Source organism: Trichosurus vulpecula, chromosome 2, assembly GCF_011100635.1.
Source record: "Trichosurus vulpecula isolate mTriVul1 chromosome 2, mTriVul1.pri, whole genome shotgun sequence".
NCBI classification, from domain to species: Eukaryota; Metazoa; Chordata; class Mammalia; order Diprotodontia; family Phalangeridae; genus Trichosurus; species Trichosurus vulpecula.
In genome coordinates, this window is record NC_050574.1 from 79,640,460 (window position 1) to 79,660,753 (window position 20,294).

General features: G+C 38.6%; 1 protein-coding gene and 1 pseudogene across 1 annotated transcript in view; one reads left to right on the top strand and one right to left on the bottom strand.

The window, feature by feature from the left end:
* Window positions 1-20,294, top strand: part of CSMD2 (CUB and Sushi multiple domains 2) — an 842,922-nt gene that overhangs the window by 408,837 nt on the left and 413,791 nt on the right. The gene's annotated exons all lie outside the window — the stretch shown is intronic.
* Window positions 12,130-13,122, bottom strand: LOC118838059 (annotated as a pseudogene).

The window sequence follows — 20,294 nt, forward strand, 5'->3', positions numbered from 1 at the left end:
AAATAGTAGACATAGTAGGATATTGTATTTTCTAGCCTCATATGACCATAGATTTAAAGCTGGAAGCAACCTTTGATGCCATCATGTCCAACCCTCATCTCTAACTCTGCTTAAGACCATGAACCTGTTTGCTTCATTATGACCTCTAAACCATACATTCTTCAGTTCTTTTCCAGGCTATCATCCCTCCATTGGTTATGTATAGATACATATATCCATACATCTACATATATATTTATGCATATATATATATTTTTTTTTCACATACAGCTTAGCAGCTCCCATGGATTCAGTTATTATCTCTCTGATGATGATACCAAGTTCTGTATAACCAGTTCTAGTTCACTTCTTTCCTGAGCTCCAGTCGTGTACTATCAACTGCCTTTTAGACATCTTGAACTGGATGAACTATAGACTTTACTATTCTCTTTTCTATTTCTCTTTACTATTCTCTTTTCCTCCAAAAAACACATGTAAATTTCTGTTGTTCAGTAGTTTTCAGTCATGTTTGACGCTTCATGACCCTGTTTGGGGTTTTATGTAAAGATAGTGGGTGGTTTGCCATTTCCTTCTCCAGCTCATTTTACAGATGAGGAAACTAAGACAAACAAGGTTAAGGGACTGCGCACAGTCACACAACTAGCAAATGTTTGAGGCTAGGATTTGAACTCACAAAGAAGAGTCTTCCTGACTTCAGACTGAACGCTCTATCCACTGTACCACCTAGCTGCCTATCACATATAAATACAAAATATAAATAAATATATATGTATAGATATGTATATCCGTGGAGATATATACATATACATACATATAGATATACACATATATGTATATGGAGAGAAGGAGGATAGACTATACAAATAAGAGAAGAGGGTCAAAATTAGTGAGCATAACTTGGGTGAAGCTCTATCCAAGGACATTAGCAAAGAGCAGTCACCCAGGTAGAAGAAGCAAGAGAGAACAGCGTAATGAAAAGAGAGAAGAGATATACATCAGAAGAGGGTGACAGCTTCAAGAGCTACAGAGAGGTCAAGAAGGATGAAGATTGAGAAAAGACATTAGCTTTGGCCATTAGATCATTAATAACTTTGGAGAGAGCAGTTTCAAATGAATAATGAGGTAGGAAGGCAGATGGATGAAAGTTTAGAATCCAGTGAGAGGAAGTGATGACAGATATAAGTAGTTTTCTCAAAGATTTGAACTGGGAAGGGGAGGAGAGATGAGGTTTTTTCCCCAACATTGGGAAAGGCACAGTGGTTGTCGTTTTTGTGATCAAAGAAGACCAAAATGACATCACTCTATCAGGGTCAAGGTAGAATGTGTCTGACTGGCTGATCAGACCAATACAAGCTTGGAAGGCTCTACCACCGATTGGGCACAAATGGTTCATATGGACATTTGGGATGGAAATGTCCCTAAATTTGTACATTTCATGTTTCCTGTGAGCTACTACAATTCTGCTTTGCTCATAGAACACAGTGTCTTCTTTAATGTAGGCACACCATGCTGGGTGGTCCTGTGCAGTGTCTCCCATGTCTCACAGTCAATTCCAAAGTTTTTCAGAAAGACCTTGAGAGTGTCCTTGTATCACTTTTTTGGACCTCTGTGTGAGCACTTGCTTTGTGTGAGTTCTCCATAAAATAGTCTTTTAGGCAAATGTATGTTTGGCATTCAAACAATGTGGCCAGCTCATCAGAGTTGCCTTTTCTTCAGTAGACTCTTAATGTTTGGCAGTCCAGCTCAAGAAAGGACCTCAGGGTGTGGTACCTTATCTTGCCAGGTAATCTTCAGAATCTTTCTAAGACAGTTCAAATGGAAGCAATTCAGTTTCCTGCATGGTGCTGGTAGACTGTTGAGGTTTCATAGGCATACAATAATGTCAGACCTTCAGTTTGGTAGGCAGCCTAATACCTCTTCTCTCCTACACTTTCCTTTGGAGTCTACCAAACACTGAGCTAGCTCTAGCAAGGCATGCATCAATCTCATCATCTATGTGCACATTCCTGAAAAGTGTACTGCCAAGGTAAGTGAACTTATCCACGGTATTAAAAACTTATCCATTTATTTAACTGATGGTTCCATGTATGGAGTGTGCAGTGCTGGCTGGTGGAGAACCTCGGTTTTCGTAGTGTTAATTATCAGGCCAGAATTAAGTGGCAGAGAAACAATTCATACTTTGTTGCATCTCAGCCTCAGAGGCTTCACTGAGCATACAGTCATCTGCAAACAAAAAGTCATGCACCAACTCACCCTCCACTTTAGTCTTGGCTTGTTGCCTTTTCAAGATAATTTTCATCCTCATTGAAGGCATCTGACAGCATCACTGAAAACATCATGCTAAAAAGCATAGAAACAAGCACACAGACCTGCTTTACTCCAGTGGTTGACTAGGAAAGTGTGAGAGCATCATCCATTACCCAGAACGAGTATAAACATACTGTCATGAAACTGGTGTATAATACTGATGAACTTCTCCAGGCAACCAGATTTTGCCATGATCTTCCCCAAGCCCTCACAACTGACAGTGTCAAAGGCTATGGTTACATCAACAAACATTGTGTACAGATTTCTGTTCTTCGCCTCACATTTCCCTAGGAGTTGATGGGTAGCAGATACCATGTTGACCATTCCTTAGCCCTTTTTGAAGTCACACTGCCTCTTGAGTAGATGACTGTCTTCCAGGTGAAGGGTCAGCTTATTAAGGAGGGACTCTAGCAAGAATCTTGCCAGCAATGACTAAGAGAAAGAACCCTTTGTGATTGTCACAGGACAACCTATTTCCTTTTCCTTTATAGAGATGGACAGTGGAGGCACTCCTGGGGATAACCTCTTCTTGCCAAATAACCCAGAAAATTTCGATCAGCTTTTGTATGGACAGTGGATCCCCTGCCTTATAAATCTCAGCAGGAATAGAATCAGCCCCAGGTGCTTTGCCACATGAGAGGAGACTAATGGCATTCCAAAACCAAAGGCATAGGCAAGCATGGAAGGCAGAATGGGAGAAACCAGTAGATAGGGTGGAATTGGAGATAACAGAGAGAATGGGTGTGATTGAGAGTCAGCCTCCTGGAGAAGACAGAATCGGATCACATGTATATATAGATAGGTTTGCCTTCACAAGGAGGTGAGATGGGGTGAAGGAGAGACTAAGCAAAGGGATCTGAGTGATGTGAGATGAAGAGTAGGTAAGAAGAGGAAGCTCTTAGTGAATAGCCTATTTTTTCTGTGAAGTATGAGGGGAGGTTCTTAGATGAGAGGGTGTGGGAAGAAAGTGTGGTAGAAATACTGGGTTAGGAATGAAATTAGGGTTAGGGTTAGAAATTGTAGTAGTCATTTAAAAATCATTTTAATAATAGCTACAACATTAATAGCTAAAAATAAAATAGTACTTCAAGGATTGTAGAGCACTTTGCATATATTAATACTCGCAGCAGTTCTGAAAGGTAGGTGCTTTTAACCGAGATTGAATGGTGTCACACTTCCAGAAAGAGTCAGAGGCAAATTTGAATTTGGGTCTTCTGACTTCAGTTATAGAATCCTGTTCATTGTGGTAGTTTCCGTATTGAGGAAAGACCATTAGAATTGGCAATTAAAAGGTCACAGACTTTATTATAACCTGGAATGACTTACACGAATTGATGCTGAGTGAGAGGAGCAGAACTAGGGGATCATTATACAGGATTACAGACACATGCTATCTGTAAGGACTAACTTTGATAGACTTGACTCCTCTCATCAAAGAAAGGTTCAGAGACAGCTCTAAAAGACTCATGATGGAAAAAAGCTAGGCACATCCAGAGAAAGAATTATGGAGTCTGAATGCAGATTGAGGCAAACTTTTTGCTCTCTCTTTTTTTCTTTTTTTTTGGGGGGGGGTTTTCATTTCAGTTCTCCTTTCTCAGGATTCATTCCATTGGTTGTAATTCTTCATTACAACTGGACTGTTATGCAAATAAGTTCAATGTGATGGTATATGTAGAACCTACATTGGATTACATGCTGTCTTGGGGGGTTGGAGGGAGGAGTGGGAGGAAGAGAAAAATTTGAAACGCAAAAACTTGTGGAACTGAGTGTTGTAAACTAAAAATAAAAAATTAAAAAAAAGAAATATGGATTGTAAAAAAAAGGTTATGGAAGAAAACAGTTTAGATTGAGTACTCAGGTCACAAGCCATATTGTAATAGATTTATAAAAGACAGAGGAGAGGAACTAGATTATAGCATAAAGTAATCACTTAAATGATTATTGACTTTTAAATGTTCCTGGGATGACCTGGCCACTTTGGATTGTAGGCCAGGCTCCCTGCTGATTTTTTTAACCGTGTTCTTGTGCTTTTTTGGTTTTTACTGAAATGATATTGCTTGAATTTTTTTTTCAGTTTCCTCTGTAGTGTTTTGCATTAAGTTTGTACTCAAACTAATGTTGTCCTTTGCTACTGTGTCTTTAAGTACTTGGTGGCTGATACAGTTTCTGTGGTTTTAAGCTTCCTTGTGGTGGTGTCTACTTTGTATTGGTTTAAATCCCTCTAAAATATTCATTGTCTTTACTTTGGGTTTTTTACATGTGATTCAAGTTTATTCTGACCAGTTTTGTTGGATCTGCCATTATTGTATACAGTCTTTTCATTTTTATCCTTCTTGTAAGTTTGGTATTTATTTCAATTTTTGTTTCAGTTTGTCAATAACCTGACTGCTCAGGGATATTTTCTTTGGAAATGACTGCTATATCTGTAGCAAGTCATTTCCTTTCTCTTAAGATATGTTCAATTTATGTTTGTTTGTGAATTTGTTCAGTGTTTACCACACTTCTGCTCTCTTTGAAAAAACTAATGATAGCATCCATATGTGCTTTTTATATTTCTTGATCCTGGATCATATTTTCTCAGTATATGGGAAAGCTCTTTGAGTGGAACATATGTGTAAGCTATTCTGTTTAGCTCTCCACTTTTTTATTTTGAGTATATTTATGGTATTGTTTATAACTTTCTGGCCATTTCTGTGTCACTGTGGTGACTATTCATCATCTTCATCCAGCCATAATCTTCATGTGAGTCTTTCCCATCCCCTCCTCCCCATTTCTGTGGAGGACAACACCATCCTCCTAGTCCCTCAGGTTTTCAACCTAAGAGGTATTCTCAACTCTTTACTATCTTTCATACCTGCCATATCCAGTCTGTTGCCAAGAGCTGTCTATTTCACCTTTGCAAAATCTCTTGAATATACCCCATTCTCTCCTCTGACACTGGCATCCGTCTATTGCAGGCCCCCATCACCTCACTCCTGGACTGTTGCAGTAGCCTGCCTCAAGTCTCACCCCACTCCAGCCCACTTTCAATTCAGCCACTAAAGTAGTTTTCATAAAACAGATTTGACCATGTCACCCTTCTAGTCAGTAAACTCCAGTGGCTCTCTATTGCCTCTAGGATCAAGTACAAAATGCTTTATTTTCCTTTCAAAGCCCTTCCCTCTCCACTCCCCACTCCAGCACTCCTTTCCCCCCTCTACCTTTCCAGTCTTCTTATACCTTACTCTCAGACATATACTTGTTGGTCCAGTGACATTGGCCTCCTGGCTTTTCCTTCAACAAAATGCTACATCTCTTGAATCCATGCATTTTCTTTGGCTGTCCCCTGTGCCTGGAATGCTCTCTCTCAGGACTACTGCCTTTCTGTAAATCCCAGCTAAAATCCCTTCTTCTATAGGAAATCTTCTTATTTTTAGTGCCTTCCCTTTGTTGATTATTTCCTGTTTATCCTTTATATAGCTTTTTTGTGTGTATTTCTTTCTTTTCTTTTTCTTTTTTGTTGTTGTTATCATCTTCCCTAAATATTGTGAGCTCCCTGAGGGCAAGGATTATATTTCGCCTCTTTTTGTATCCCTAGCATTTAGCTCAGTGCCTGGCTGTAAGGACACAAGATTTATGGGGGGGGCAGACTATCTTGCCAACTATGCCAATTGTAAGGCCAAATGTAAGGGGGCTGATCTGTTCTGCCCTAATATTTTGATTGTAGGGACTCAGATGTTCTGAGAGAATCCTGAGATACCAGAGAAAGAGGAGCCCATGTCAGGTTGGTTGTTAAGTATAGAGTTATTGGGATTTATTGGGTTAATTAGATTGTTTAGAGGAGCTTACTCATGAAACCCAGTCCTTGGTGGCATGAGGACAGAATGGTGTAATGATGGGTCCCCACACCAACTTCAGGCTAGGTGAGATATTATATAGAAACAGAACAAAGAAGGTATGTTGCCTGGTATGGCCAAGGGCCACCTGCAAATGTTCCCAGGAGATAGCTGGAGCTTCTTTTAGTGTTTACATTTATTTTCTCAAGGTAGTTTACGTTCTTCTTTGGAGTTATAGGTCACATTCCCACTCTAGCTACCACTGTACACTGGCCTATAGTAGGTAATTAATAAATGTTGATTGATGAACTCATCTCCCATCTTTCTTCCCCTCTTACAATGAATACCTTAAGCTCCTTCCCTTGGCCACCCAGCACTGAAAGATAAATTTTCGCTTTTTTACTGCCCAGAAATCATCTTCTATGCCACTTTTCATCCATCTCCACATCCTGCCTGAAAGTGTATACTCTTTGTTTTTTCCTTTCTTTATTAGAATGCAAGTTCCTTGAGGGGTAGGGGATGCAAGTTCCTTGTTTGTCATTGTATCCCCAGTGCTTAGCTCAGTACCTGGTACAGAGTAAGTATTTAATAAATGCTTCTTTTAATTTTAAAATGTCTTTTATAATGGGAATGTCAGTATGGATGTAGCTCAGTAAGAATGCAAACATTTATTACTTGTTAGATGGTTTTGAATTGTGTGATTTTTAGTGTCCTATGTCCCTTTTTCCCCTACCCTCCCACTATTAGTGGAAAAGGACTTCGGAAGACTGAAATCCTTAGCTCTGAATTTCAAAGCAGATAGACGTAAGCCAGTGTTATGGATGAAAATATTTCCAGATAACATTTATCTTTTAGCTCAGCAGATTGGACCAGAGGACTTTCCTAACTTTCTTTCTTCTTCCTTCCATCCCATCTCCCCACAAAATTGTATGTAGCCTTTGAAGAAAATATTTCCATTTTTTCAGGATATATTGTAAAGAAAATCCTGGCTCATCAACCAGTTACAACATGCTTCTTTCCACAAGGATGCTATCTATTACATAAATGGATCACTTGTTTTTTAGGTAGCAATGAGGTCTGTGTGTCCATCCCCTCAGGCCCAAAACACAACTTAAATGAAACAGAATAACTTTTTTTCAGAGAGAAAAAAAGGTATTCACAAGCTTGTCTTGGGACTTCCATTCTAAGGCCATTTCTGTGCTTGACCATGAGATCTTCCCTGATAAGTTAATCTTGTGGTATATGCTGCACATTTTTATGACATGATTGTTTTAGTGATATCTTCTTGGGCAAATATGATTCTTTTTCAGATTTGTAATTTCTGTTTTCCTCAGATTTTATGTGTATTATGTTCCTTTGCTGTAGGCATTTTAAATACCATACTAACATCAGAAACTCCATCTGGCCTGATTAGATATTCTAAAAATTATTTTTATATACCTATACTCAATAAATAGTTTTTAATGTTTAAAAAATAAAAAAAAACCAGTGATTCCTTTTATATCTCACCTAGAGCAGGGCTGAAATGTGATGAATAGCGAAGTCATAGGTGGAGGAAGGAGAATTCCTGTATAGGAGGAGAGAAAGTGAGGTAAAAATCAGGAGCCGAGTAACCAGAAACCAAAAATTGAAGCCAGATCAATCCTTAGGTTTTTTGATTGCTTTGTGGGTGGGTAAAAACCAATTGTAAAGGAAACTGCAAACTTAGAGGGTGATCCTAGCTCTACCACTTACTACTACTTGAGTAACTTTTCAAATCACTTAAACTCTGTGATCCTCAGTTTCCTTATCTGTAAAATGAAGGGGTTGGACTAGATAACTTCTGGTCTACCTTCCATAATGCTTCCTTCTATAATGCTGTAATTCTATTGGATTAGAGGGGGTGGTGTGGGGTGTCAGAGGTGACCATTTGACTCATGCCTTTTCCTCAGAGTATGTCTTTTACAGCAGCTCCTTATAATCTCCACTGCTGTCCACACTGTACTCACATGCTAGTGCAATTGAAGACTAGGCCTATCGTTCAGCCTCCTGATTCAGCTGTGTCATTAGGGCTAGAGACTTAAATATTCTTTCTACTCCCAGGATGCTGACTTGGAAATTGGGGTTGACCCTTGGTAAGGCAATATTGACAAAGGGCCTTTCCTATCTCGCATGCAAATTAATTCATACATCCTCTCCTTAAAGCCATACCTTTACAGTCCAGTATATAGTAGGGGAATGGATACCATGCAATACAAAAATTTGTTGAAGAAAATGGGAATATTTAGCTTGAATTATAGAAAACATGGGCCTTGATTACTGTGTGTGGTAAGGAAGTGGCTATATTTTGGTTTGCAGCTCCTCCCTTCCCCCCACGAAAAGAGAACAATAGGTACAAGTGGCATAAAAACATTTAGGCTTGATGTAAGGAAAATATTAACAATTAAGAGTTGTTTTAAAGTAGAATGAGTTTCCTCAGGAAGTATAGTGAGTTCCTTATCAAGGAAACTAGGCTTTGTAGTGAATGGGGGTGGGGGAGGAATCTGGAAGGAGTATTTATGTTCCAGACTCTGTGCTAAGCACTTTACAGATATTACCTCCTTTGATTCTCAGAAGAACCCTGCTGTTTTCTCCCCTATTTTTTCAGTTAAGGAAACTGAGGCAGACAGAGGTTCAGTGACTTGTTCAGAATCATACAGCTAAGTGTCAGATGTTAAATTTGAACTCAGGTCTTCCTGATTCCTAGTTCAGCACCCTGTCCTTGGTGCCACCTTGCTGTCTCTAGATAGAGTACTGAGCCTGGAGTATTATTAAAAGGAGATGCTAGTTTAGGCTTCACCCTGATCGATTAAAAGCAAACTCAGGAAATGAGACAGAAGGAGTTTATTGACACCCCAATGCGTCAGGTAGTTGTAGTGGGGTGGGCCTACAAATTTCAGTTTTCCAGCTGCTTTTATGTCAGGGCAGCTAGGTGGCCCAGTGGATAGAGCTCTGGTCCTGGAGTCAGAAAGACCTGGGTTCAAAATCCCGCCTCAGACACTTAAAAGCTGTGTGACCCTGAGATAATCACTTAACCCCATTTGTCTCAGTTTCCTCATCTGTGAAGTGAGCTGGAGTAACAGGAAATGGCAAACCACTCCAGTATTTTTGCCAAGAAAACTTCAAATGGGATTATGAAGAGCAGACATGACTGAATCAGCTGAACAACAAACAGCTGCTTTTATTTATTTTTTTAGGACATTTAAAAATTTTTATTGAGAGTTTCTTAGAAAATAAGGATTATCAGCCCTTAGATAAGCCCAAATGTGATTTTGTTGTGAAGATATACTGGAAATACCTAATGGTGAAGCAGTAAATTCTGTAGCTCCTGTTCTGATAGGCCACCTTACAACCCATAGTCAAAGAAAGGCATCAGGATTATTCTGAAAGTAGAGATCAAAGAGGCCTTTATTTGTCTTCACATCTGTGAAGAGAGCTGTAGCTATATGGGGTTGTTTTTCATGGCTGGGACAAACCACTTCAGAGTAGGGCTGTGGTCCATGCAGTCAACTAGCTCACATTGATTCCAAGTATTCAAATAGGGCCAGATGAGGTAATAGATCATAGATACAGAGTTTTCACCAAGGAAAGTTGTCTTCTGTTGGGTAAGACTCTCCTTTGATTTGCTGAATGCCTTATGGAATTCTTCTTTCTTGGCAATACTGTTTTCTTAATTTCATACTATGGTAAGAAGAACATCCTTGGCCAAATATGATATCTTAGAAAACAGCTCCAAAAAATCATCTTTTGTAAAGCTTTCTCATATGGATCTTCTGGAAATAGCTTCTTTCCTGGATAAACTTTACCTGGGTATTCTCCAGAACGGGTACTAGATCAAGGTGGTGCTTCTTAAAGAACCTAGGCTTATTTTTCAAGTTAATGTAATGACCTTATACCTTTGGCCAACAACAACAAAACAATTTATATACGAGGTTAAGAAAATTCTGTTTGGTAGACCTTTTAATGAAGAGGTGGGATTAGTGTCTCCTTAGCTCCCCCTCATTACAAGCATTATTGGGAGATAGGATTAGGGCTAAAGAGATGAGATTAGCCCTCAGTCATTTGTTGGAGGTGGAATTGGTCCTAAAGGGACTGAGCCCTCTCCTGCAGGCTGGCTGAATACTGTACTCAAAGCCAGGTTAAAACTTGGGAGTCACTAATACTGATTCTGTCCCAATGGCTGACGCTGTAAGTATGTACAGCATAACTTTGGAGGGAGAGTGCACAAACAAATGGGTGGATGAGGAAATGTGGTAGGAGGGACTAATGAATTGATCCCTAGAGAAAACTTGGAATTTCTTGGACATTATGTGACAAAATGCATTTCACACATGGCTGGGAAATGGTATATTGTACACATTGATCAGCTAGTAGGTTAGTTGCAATGAATAGTTCTTGTTTGTACTTCGATTTCGAAGAGGACCAGTGAAATCATAGGTGATGTCTTGACTTGTGTTTGCATTGGATTTAAGTGAGGCAGAGCTGCACAAAATCATCAGCCTCACTCTTCTTGAGTCATTTAAGTCTAGCTCAGCTGAGGTGAAGTGGATGACCATGACATCTTCCATGTTTAACCAGGCTCTAAGTGTTCCACAGTACCTACTTCAGTTGCTTCATGGCCATTGGAATAAATTGTTCTCATCTGCCCATTTCACCAGGGAAAATCTTCACATGCTTGGGGTAGACAGTCCCCCTAACTCACCAATAGCTTTGAAGTTTCTCTCGGTCTGGTTTAGATCATCTGCTGAGACAGTTTTACTGGGGTGCGGCTGCTGTACGTGTTCTAGCTTCTTGGAGCTACAGGTAAGAGTTGGGTGAATTAGGTGGACACCAGAGGTGGATGAGAAGCCCTGAAAAGGACTCAGCAAGCCCTCACACTAGAGGTGCTGGTCCTCCTGAGCACCCCATAAACCCCTAGAATAGGGGTCTAGAAGAAGGTAGCTGGCAGCCAGATCATATATGTGTATATATAAAATGTGTGTGTACATATATACATACATATATATGTATATACACACATATGCATATATATATATTGGAAATAATCAATAGATGGAAGGAATTAGAATCTGGGATCAGGAAAGGCTTCCTGCAGCACTTGGAATTTTAGCTGATATTGAAGGAAACCAGGTGGAGAAGAAGAGAGACAACATTCCAGCCATTCCTGGAGGATAGAGATTTAGTGTCTTGTGGGAGGAACAATGAAGAGTCACTTTATTTCCAATACATGGCGGAGTGTAAAGTGTAAGAAGACTATGTAAATGCCAGTTATTATTATTGATTCTTTGTTAGGCACATGTTGGATTAGATGTTCTCTGAGGTTTCTTCCAGCTCAGAGATTTTATGATACTGTGGTCTTCTTGGTCATATGTTCTTGTATGTCCAGAATTAGCAATGGCAGGTGAAAATTCAAAGCATGTAGTTTGGGATCAATGTGAGCCTGTTGTAATTAAAACCTATTACTTTTGAAGTAAGGAAAGGAATGGCAACTGATAGGCCACAAGATTTACCACTCAAGTAGTGGGGTAGGGATAATCTTCTAGTTTAGAGATTGGTGGTTATGAGAAGTGGCCAGATTTAAACCCCAAAGGACCCCAGTGTTCTCTAGTATGAGGCCATTTTGATTGCTTTTAGATGAGCTGCAAGTCATCTTGGGCAGCTTTCACCTCTCCTACGTTGTTATTAACTTCAGGACATTTTATTGTTAGGTAAGTGTAAGGGAGGTGGAGGGAACAAAAAAAAATAAACCCAAAGTAGAAACTACCGGTCATAGTAGAAATTACTATTTCCTGGGTGACTGAGTTACGACAAAGTCCGTTATAGGTAGTAGGGTGGCCCAGTCATCCTGAGAGTATTTCTTTTAGGGTTATACCCGTCCTTCTAGTAATCCAGGTTCGTATGGCAGCTGTTTGCCTCTTCCCTCTTCTTTTCATTTTCACGTAATTTGTTTATTGTAAGATAATTTACAAATATTTTGTCTTCTATGTACACAATGGACCATGTACACAATGTAGTTCTTCTGTCAGATAAAAGTAGACTAAACTAATTAGCTTGCTTCATATTTCATGTCTTTACCTCTTGAATTTGTATAAAACTTGGATCTGTTAGTCCAGAGCTGCAGCACCAGAGATGATTTCAGTCAACTCCTTTGTGATGACAGCTTGGCGAGTATGGTTAAATGTCAGAGTTAACTTATCAATCATCTCAGAGGCATTCTCCCTAGCATTGTCCATAGCGGTCATTCTTGCACTCTGCTCACTGGTGGTGGACTCCTTTAGAGTGTAGTAGATGATGTTTGCCAGGCTATACTCTTGATAGTTTTGCAACACATCAGCGTCAATGTCATCGTACATACTCATACTCTCAGCGTTTGCAACGGTATTTAGGGAAAAGATGGGTTTTTCTTCTTATAAGAGATAACAGACCTGAATCTATTAAAGATAATAGATCCTTCATCAAACTCATATCCACAATTTAGTAGTTCAAGGGCAATGACAGAAGCATCTCCAAAGGTAGGGGGCTTCCTCCCTGCTTCTTTAAATGTCACCAAAAAGTGATCAGAGTGAGTCCTATTGAGTATGCCTCTGATTTTGTCACCAACACCAACAATCATAGCTTCCTCCCCAGCTGCTGTGAGGGTAGCAACTTCATTTTTCATCAGTTTAGCAACTGAGGAATGGATAGTACCACAAAGGCCTCGATCTGAAGATACACCCATAATGAGGTGTTTTAGCCTTAATATCAGCTTTTTCATAAAGAGCCAAAGATCCAACTCCGTATACTTTGGCCAGTTTCAGCTCTCTCTCAGCTCGGGCATACTTTGCAGCTGCACCCATTTTCATAGACTTGGTAATTTTCTGGATGTTTTTGATTGACTTCAGTCTCCTGGTAATGGCTTTTAGGGTTGCCATATTATAACTTGAATCCATTGTGGTTGCAGAGCCCAGGTGGAGGAGCCTGTGAGAGTAGCTCGACAGAACATGGTGGTCGCCTCTTCCCTCTTTCTCATCCACATAACCAACTAGTTGCCAAGTTTTAGTTGTCAGGTTTTGTCAGTTCTACTTCTGTAGCATCTTTTGCACTAGGTTCTAATATCCCATTCTCTCTTCACACAGATACTTCTTTATTTTAGCTCTTTTTCACCTCTCACCTGGACTGTTGGCAGCTAGGTGACACAGCGAATACAGTGCTGGCCCTGGGAGTAAGGAACACCGGAGTTCAAATCCTATATTTGCTATCTGTGTGATCCCTCAATAAGTCACTAACACCGGAGTTCAAATCCTATATTTGCTATCTGTGTGATCCCTCAATAAGTCACTTAGATTGTCTACTTCAGTTTCCTCAGCTGTAAAATGGGGCATAATAATAGCACCTACCTCTCAAGTTTGTTATGAGGATCAAATGAGGTAATATTTGTAAAATGCTTAGCATGGTGCCTGAAACATATTAGGCACTTAATAAATGCATGTTTCCCTCTCTCTCTTCCTACTTTTTATTGAATATTTTATTTTGTCCCCTAATGGTTTGTAAAACAACTTTTAACATTTTTTTAAATTTTGAGTCCTAAATTCTCTCCCTCCCTCTCCTTTCCCCTTCAGAAGTACGTAGTTTGTTATAGATTATATGTGTGCTGTCATGCAAAACTTATTTCCATATTGGTCATGTTTTAAAAAGAAAACAGACAAAAACCCCAAGAAGAATAAAATTTAAAAGAGTATGCTTAAATCAGCATTCATACTCCATCAGTTTTATTCAGTGGAGATGGATAGTATTTTTCACCATTAAGTCCTACCATTAAGTCCTTCAGAATTGTCTTAAATCATATTGCTGAGAATAGCTAAGTCATTCAGAATTGATCATCATACGATATTGCTATTAGTGTGTATAATGGTCTCCTTGTTCTGCTCATTTCACTTTGCATCAGTTTATATAAGTATTTCCAGCATTTTTTTAGAGCAGCCTGCTTGTCATTTCTTATAGTACAATCCATCATTGTCACATACCACAACTTGTTCGGCTATTCCTCAGTTGATGGGCATCCCCTCCATGTCTAATTCTTTGCCATCTCCAAAAGAGCTTCTACAAATGTTTTTGTACGTATATGTCTTTTACCTTTGGGATACAGATCTAGTAGTGGTGTTGCTGGGTCAAAGGTTATGCATGGTTTTATAGCTTTTTGGGCATAGTTCCAAATTGCTCTCCAGAATGGTTGCATCAGTTCACAAATCTACCCACAATGCATTAGTGTCACAATTTTCCCGCATCCCCTCCTGCATTTGTCATTTTCCTTTTCTGTCATGTTAGGCAATCTGATAGGTATGGGGTTGGTACCTCAGAGGTGTTTTAATTTGCATTTGTCTAATCAATAGTGATTTAGAGCATTTTTCATATAACTATATGTAGCTTTGATTACTTCATCTGAAAATTGCCTGTTCATATCCTTTGACTATTTATCAATTGGGGAATAACTCCTCTTATTTTTATAAATTTGACTCAGTTCTCTATATATTTGAGAAGTGAGGTCTTTTTGAGAGAAAATTGCTGTAATTTTTTTAGTTATAATTAATGTATATTTTTCTCTATCCTATTCTGCCCGTTTCTCTCTGTCTCTCTCTCTCTCTGTCTCTCTCTATTTCTGTGTCTCTGTCCCTGTCTCTCTCTTCCTCTTCCCCTGTCCGTTCTCAAAAGTGTTCTGCTTCTGATCACAGCCTCCCCCAATCTGCTCTACCTTCTGTCAGCACCACCTCCCTTCTCTTATCCACTTCCCCTACTGCTTTCCTGTAGATTTCTATACCTGAGTATGTATATTTTTTCTGTTTTTTCAGCCAGTTCCAATGAGAGTAAGGTTCAAATGCTTCCCCCTTTCTCCTCTCCCATCTTCCCCTCTACCATAAAAGTTCTTTCGCACCTCTTTTAGGTGTGATAATTTACCGCTTTCTACCTCTCCCTTTGCCCGTCTCCAAGTGCATTCTTCTTTTTCATCCAGTAACTTTATTTTTTTAGGTATCATCCCCTCATATTCAACTCACCCCCATGCCCTCTGTCTATATAGACTCCTAACTGACCTAATAATGAGAAAGCTCTTAGGAGTTACAAGTATCATCTTCCCAGGTAGGAATATAAACAGTAACCTTATTAAATCTCTTACGATTTCTCTTTCCTGTTGACCTTTTTGTGCTTCTCTTGAGTCTTGTATTTGAAAATCAGATTTTCTATTCAGCTCAGGTCTTTTCATCAGGAATGCTTGAAAGTTCTCCATTTCTTTGAATTTCCATTTTTTCTCCTGGAGGATTATACTCAGTTTTGCTGGATAGGTGATTCTTGGTTGTAATCCTAACTCATTTGCCCTTCAGAATATCGTATTACAAGCTGCTAAATCTTGTGTTATCCTAACTGTGGCTTTATAATATTTGAGTTGTTTCTTTTTGACTTCTTGCAAAATTTTCTTCTTGACCTGGGAGGTCTCAAATTTGGCTATAACATTCCTGGGAGTTTTTATTTTGGGATCTCTTTTAGCAGGTGATCAGTGGATTCTTTCAATTTCTATTTTACCCACTCAATCTTAGCTATCAGCATAGTGTTCTTGAAAGATGCTCTTTTTTTGATCATAGCTTTTGGGTAGTTCAACAATTCTTAAATTGTCTCTCTTGGATATATTTCACAGGCCAGTTCTTTTTTCATTGAGCTATTTCACATTTCTATTTTATTCATGCATTTGCTTTTGTTTTATTATTTCTTGATATCTCATGATATCTCATCTCATTAGCTTCTCCTTGGCCAATTGTAGTTTTTAAGGAATTCTTCTTCTTTTTTTTTGGAGAGGGAAGGCAAGGCAATTGGGGTTAAGTGACTTGTCCAAGGTCACACAGCTAGTAAGTGTCAAGTGTCTTAGGCCTGATTTGAACTGAGGTCCTTCTGACTCCAGGGCTGGTGCTCTATTCACTCTGCCACCTACCTGCCCCAGGGATTATTTTCTTCAATAAGCTTTTGTAACTCGTTTTTCATTTTGTCAATTCTATTCCTTAAGAAGCTGTTTTCTTCACTGAATTTTTCTACCTCTTTTACCATTTGGCCTATTCTGTTTTTCTTAAGGTGTTATTTTCTTCAGTATTGTGTGCGTGTGTGTGTGTGTCTCCTTTACAAAGCTATTGACTCTTTTTTCATGATTTTCTTGTATCATTCTTATTTCTTTCCCCAGTTTTTCCCCTGCTTCTCTTATTTGACTTTTAAAATCCTTTTTGAGCTCTTCTAAGAATTCCTTTTTGGAGGGGTGAGTGATACCAATTAATATTTTTCTTTAAGCTTTTTAGATATAGCAGTTTTAACTGTGTTTTTTTTTTATGAGTTTGTATTTTGATTTTCCCTGTTACCATAGTAACTTTCTATGGTCAGGTTCTTTTTTTGTAGTTTGCTTATTTTTTTCCAGCCTGGTTTTTTTTTTTAACTTTTAACTTGATGTTAAAGTTGGCCTCTGCTCCTGGGGTTGAGGGGGCACTGTCCCAGGCTTTAGGTTTTTTGTGCAGCTGTTTTCAGACTGTAAGTTTTCAGTTCTTCCAGGGTGATATGATCTAAGGAAAGGTGTGTTTACTACTCTCCTGGCCTATGCTTTGGTCTGTGAGTGACCACAAGCACTTTTTTCTACCCTGGAGCTGTCATCAGCATGCCCATTCCCCTACAGCTACAAGCTTTATGTGCTAGTGCTCTTCCTTGTAATGGGTCTGTGACCTGGATCCATGTATGCAAAATGCAAGAGTCCTGCACGCAGTGCGAGCAAAGGAACCCCTGTAATCTTCTTCTGACCAATTGTCAGACCTCCTTACTGTGTATGAGCTGAGAGCTCCAGAATTGGCAGCTGCTGCTATGGCTGATTTCAGTTGCCCCTAAGGCCTGTTGTTGGTTTGCTGGGGCAGTCTGCACCAGTTCAGCCTTCACTAGACTACACTACACTTTCACCCCAGTGCAGCAGATCTTTCTTGCAGACCTTCCAAATTGTCTTGGGCTGGAAAATTGTTTCACCTTGTCCTTTCATGAATCCTGCTGCTCCAGAATTTGTTTTGAGGTGTTTAAATTTAAAGTGAATTTGGGAGGGCTCATGTGAATCTCTGCCTTTTCTTTGGCATCTTGGCTCTGCCCCATTCCCCTTTCTATTGTAATAGCCTTCTAATTGGTTTCTGCTTGTGCATTTTCTCCCTTCACCAATCTCTCCTCCACACAATTTACAAATTAATATTCCATGGAACCATTTTACTCTACTACTCCAAAATCTTCAGTGTCTAACTATTGTTTATAGAAAAAAATATAAAATCAGCATGGCATTTGAAACCCTCAAAAGTCTGTCCTTCATCTATCTTTCTGGACTTCTTTAATATTAATAATAACTCTCTTTTATAAACTATCTGGGGTGTTATAGAAGACCCTTTTAAACCTTAAAACTGTACCAAGATTTTTGGATACCCTCCATATTCTAGCCAAATGTGCCTACTAGTTGTTTTCCAAAGTATATTCCATTTCTTGTCTCTGTTATTTGCTGTAGTTTTATATATGGAATGCATCTCCTCCTTGTATAGTACCTCTTACAATCCTGAAATTCTTTTAAGGTTCAACTCAGGTATATCTACTAATATAAGAATTTTCCTGATTTCTCTCCCAGACAATTCTGAGACTTTAAGTTGAAGAACAGTTGCTAATTTTCATTAGTAAAAGGAATTTCCTACTAGGAGTTCTCAAGAGAGGCAGCTAGGTGGCACAGTGGATAGACTCTTGGGCTTGAAGTCAGGAAGACCTGAGTTCAGATCTTGCCTCAGACACTTACTAACTATGTGAACCTCAGCAGTCACTTAGATTCCGTCTGCTTCAGTTTCTTCAGGAATATCTGTAAAATGTTTAACATAGGACCTGGCACATTTTAGATACTTGATAAATACTTATTTCATTCCTTCCAATGCTAATTAAATTATAGATCTGGAACAAAAACAATGCCCAGTGCCTTTTATATATGGTAGAAACTTGTTTGTTGAATGAGATAGTATAAAATGTAACACTCAAAATATTTTTGTAGAATATTACTGTTGGACTTGGGAGTGATAGGCTAGAAAAAGGTGAATGTTTAACTGGAAGGCCATGGAGAGTGCTACAAGGAAATCTGATTAAAAACTTTGAAGCATAGTAGGATGAAAACAAAAAGCAGCTTGTGGCTCAGTGGATAGAGTGCTGCTGGGCTTGGACTCAGGAAGACTCCATTTTCCTGAATTCAAGTCTGGCCTCAGACATTTACTAGCTGTGTGACCCTGAGCAAGTCACTTAACCCTGTTTGCCTCAGTTCCTCATCTGTAAAATGAGCTAGAGAAGGAAATATCAAACCACTCTGGTATCTTTGCCAAGAAAACCCCAAATAGGGTCATGAAGAGTTAGGACTGAAACTACTGAACAACAAAAAGATGAAAAAATAGCCTGAGGAAATAGAAAATTTCCTTCACGAATTGATGGCTGATCTGACATTTTTTGATGAGAGGTTTGGTACAGGGGAATAGGTAAGCCAGGAAGGTCTCTTGTTTGTTTTGACGGTGGGTTTCTCTCTTAAAGAAATGTCACAACCCAAACAATTCACTCTAATGAATGCAATTGTGTGGAGATATTTTATTGAATGGCAGGTCTCTAATAAACAAAGGACTAGTACTTTCTTTTTCTACAGAACCTTACACATACCTGCTATTTTAACCAGTGATACAACTATTTTATCGTATTGTTCTCTAAGTTTTCTTCTAAAAGAAAAACAGCCTTTGTAACCTTTATTTAATACATAACCTTTCTTTAATAATTCTACCTGATGTGGATTTGGGCATGAAAAATGTAGTTCGCCCCATTTGTTCTATGTTATGGCTTATTAATTCGTTTGTTCAGTATTTTCTTTAAAAGAAATCAAAATATGCTTCATATCATTTAGCAGAAATAGCCTATGGGGAATCTTTTTTAAAAAATTATTTTAAACTTAAATACTACAAGTTAAATACACAATAAGAAAATAAAAAGAAATATAAATTTAAATACTAAAACTTAAATACAAAATAAGAAAAGAAAAAATAGCATTGCTTTTGCACAGAACAACATGAGAGGGTTCAAAATATACAGCAATAAATTTCCATTTTCAGAAAGCCTACATAATAAATACTATACATTGTGTTGAGAGCTGTCTATCTTTTCTTTGCTTCCTTGAAAGTTTTCTTTTGTTCTCTACTGTACACTTTTTACTTTGTTCTAAGTTTTCTTTTGTTCTCTGTGCACTTTTTACTTTGCTGTTTTTTCTCCCTTTTCTCCCCTCCCCCAAGAAGGCTACAATTAGGTGAAGACATATATACATGTATATATGTATACACACGTATGTACACATACCTATAAACAAAAACATTTATATATGTACACTCATACATACATGCACTTACATACACATACTTAGATATCTATAATCATACACATATATAGACATACATATTCACATGCTTCTATGTAAGACCATACTATACTTATTTGTCCTCTGTTTCTATGAGGGTAGATAACATCTTCCTTCATAAGTTTAAGACTTTCCATCTTTTTTGAAGTTCACCAACTCATCATGTCCTACACCACAGCAATATCACACTTATATTGTCTAGTTATTTTAAATAGTCTAAAACAATATTGATTAATATGGCTGACGTATAGAGTAGTTTCCCTAGTTTTCTTTTTTGATTGAATATTTTAGCTTTAACTTTGTCTGAGATTATGATTACTACCTCTGCTTTTTTCCCTAATAAATTCTACTCCTGATCTTTATTTTATGTTTGTGTGTATCTCTTATTTCCTATCCCTCCTGCCTCCTCTACTTTACTATTACCAGCTACCTTAACCTTCTATTACTTAACCTACCCTCTTCTTCTTTTTTTTTTTGGATGGGGGGAGGCAAGGCAATCAGGGTTAAGTGACTTGCCCAAGGTCACACAGCTAGTAAATGTCAAGTATCTTAGTACAGATTTGAACTCAGGTCCTCCTTACCCCGGGGCCAGTACTCTATTCACTGTACCACCTAGCTGTCCCTTAACCTACCCCCCTCAAAGATCCCTTTATTATTCTCTCCCTCCCACCCTTTTCCCTTACCTTCTTGTTTCTATCTGAATTTAG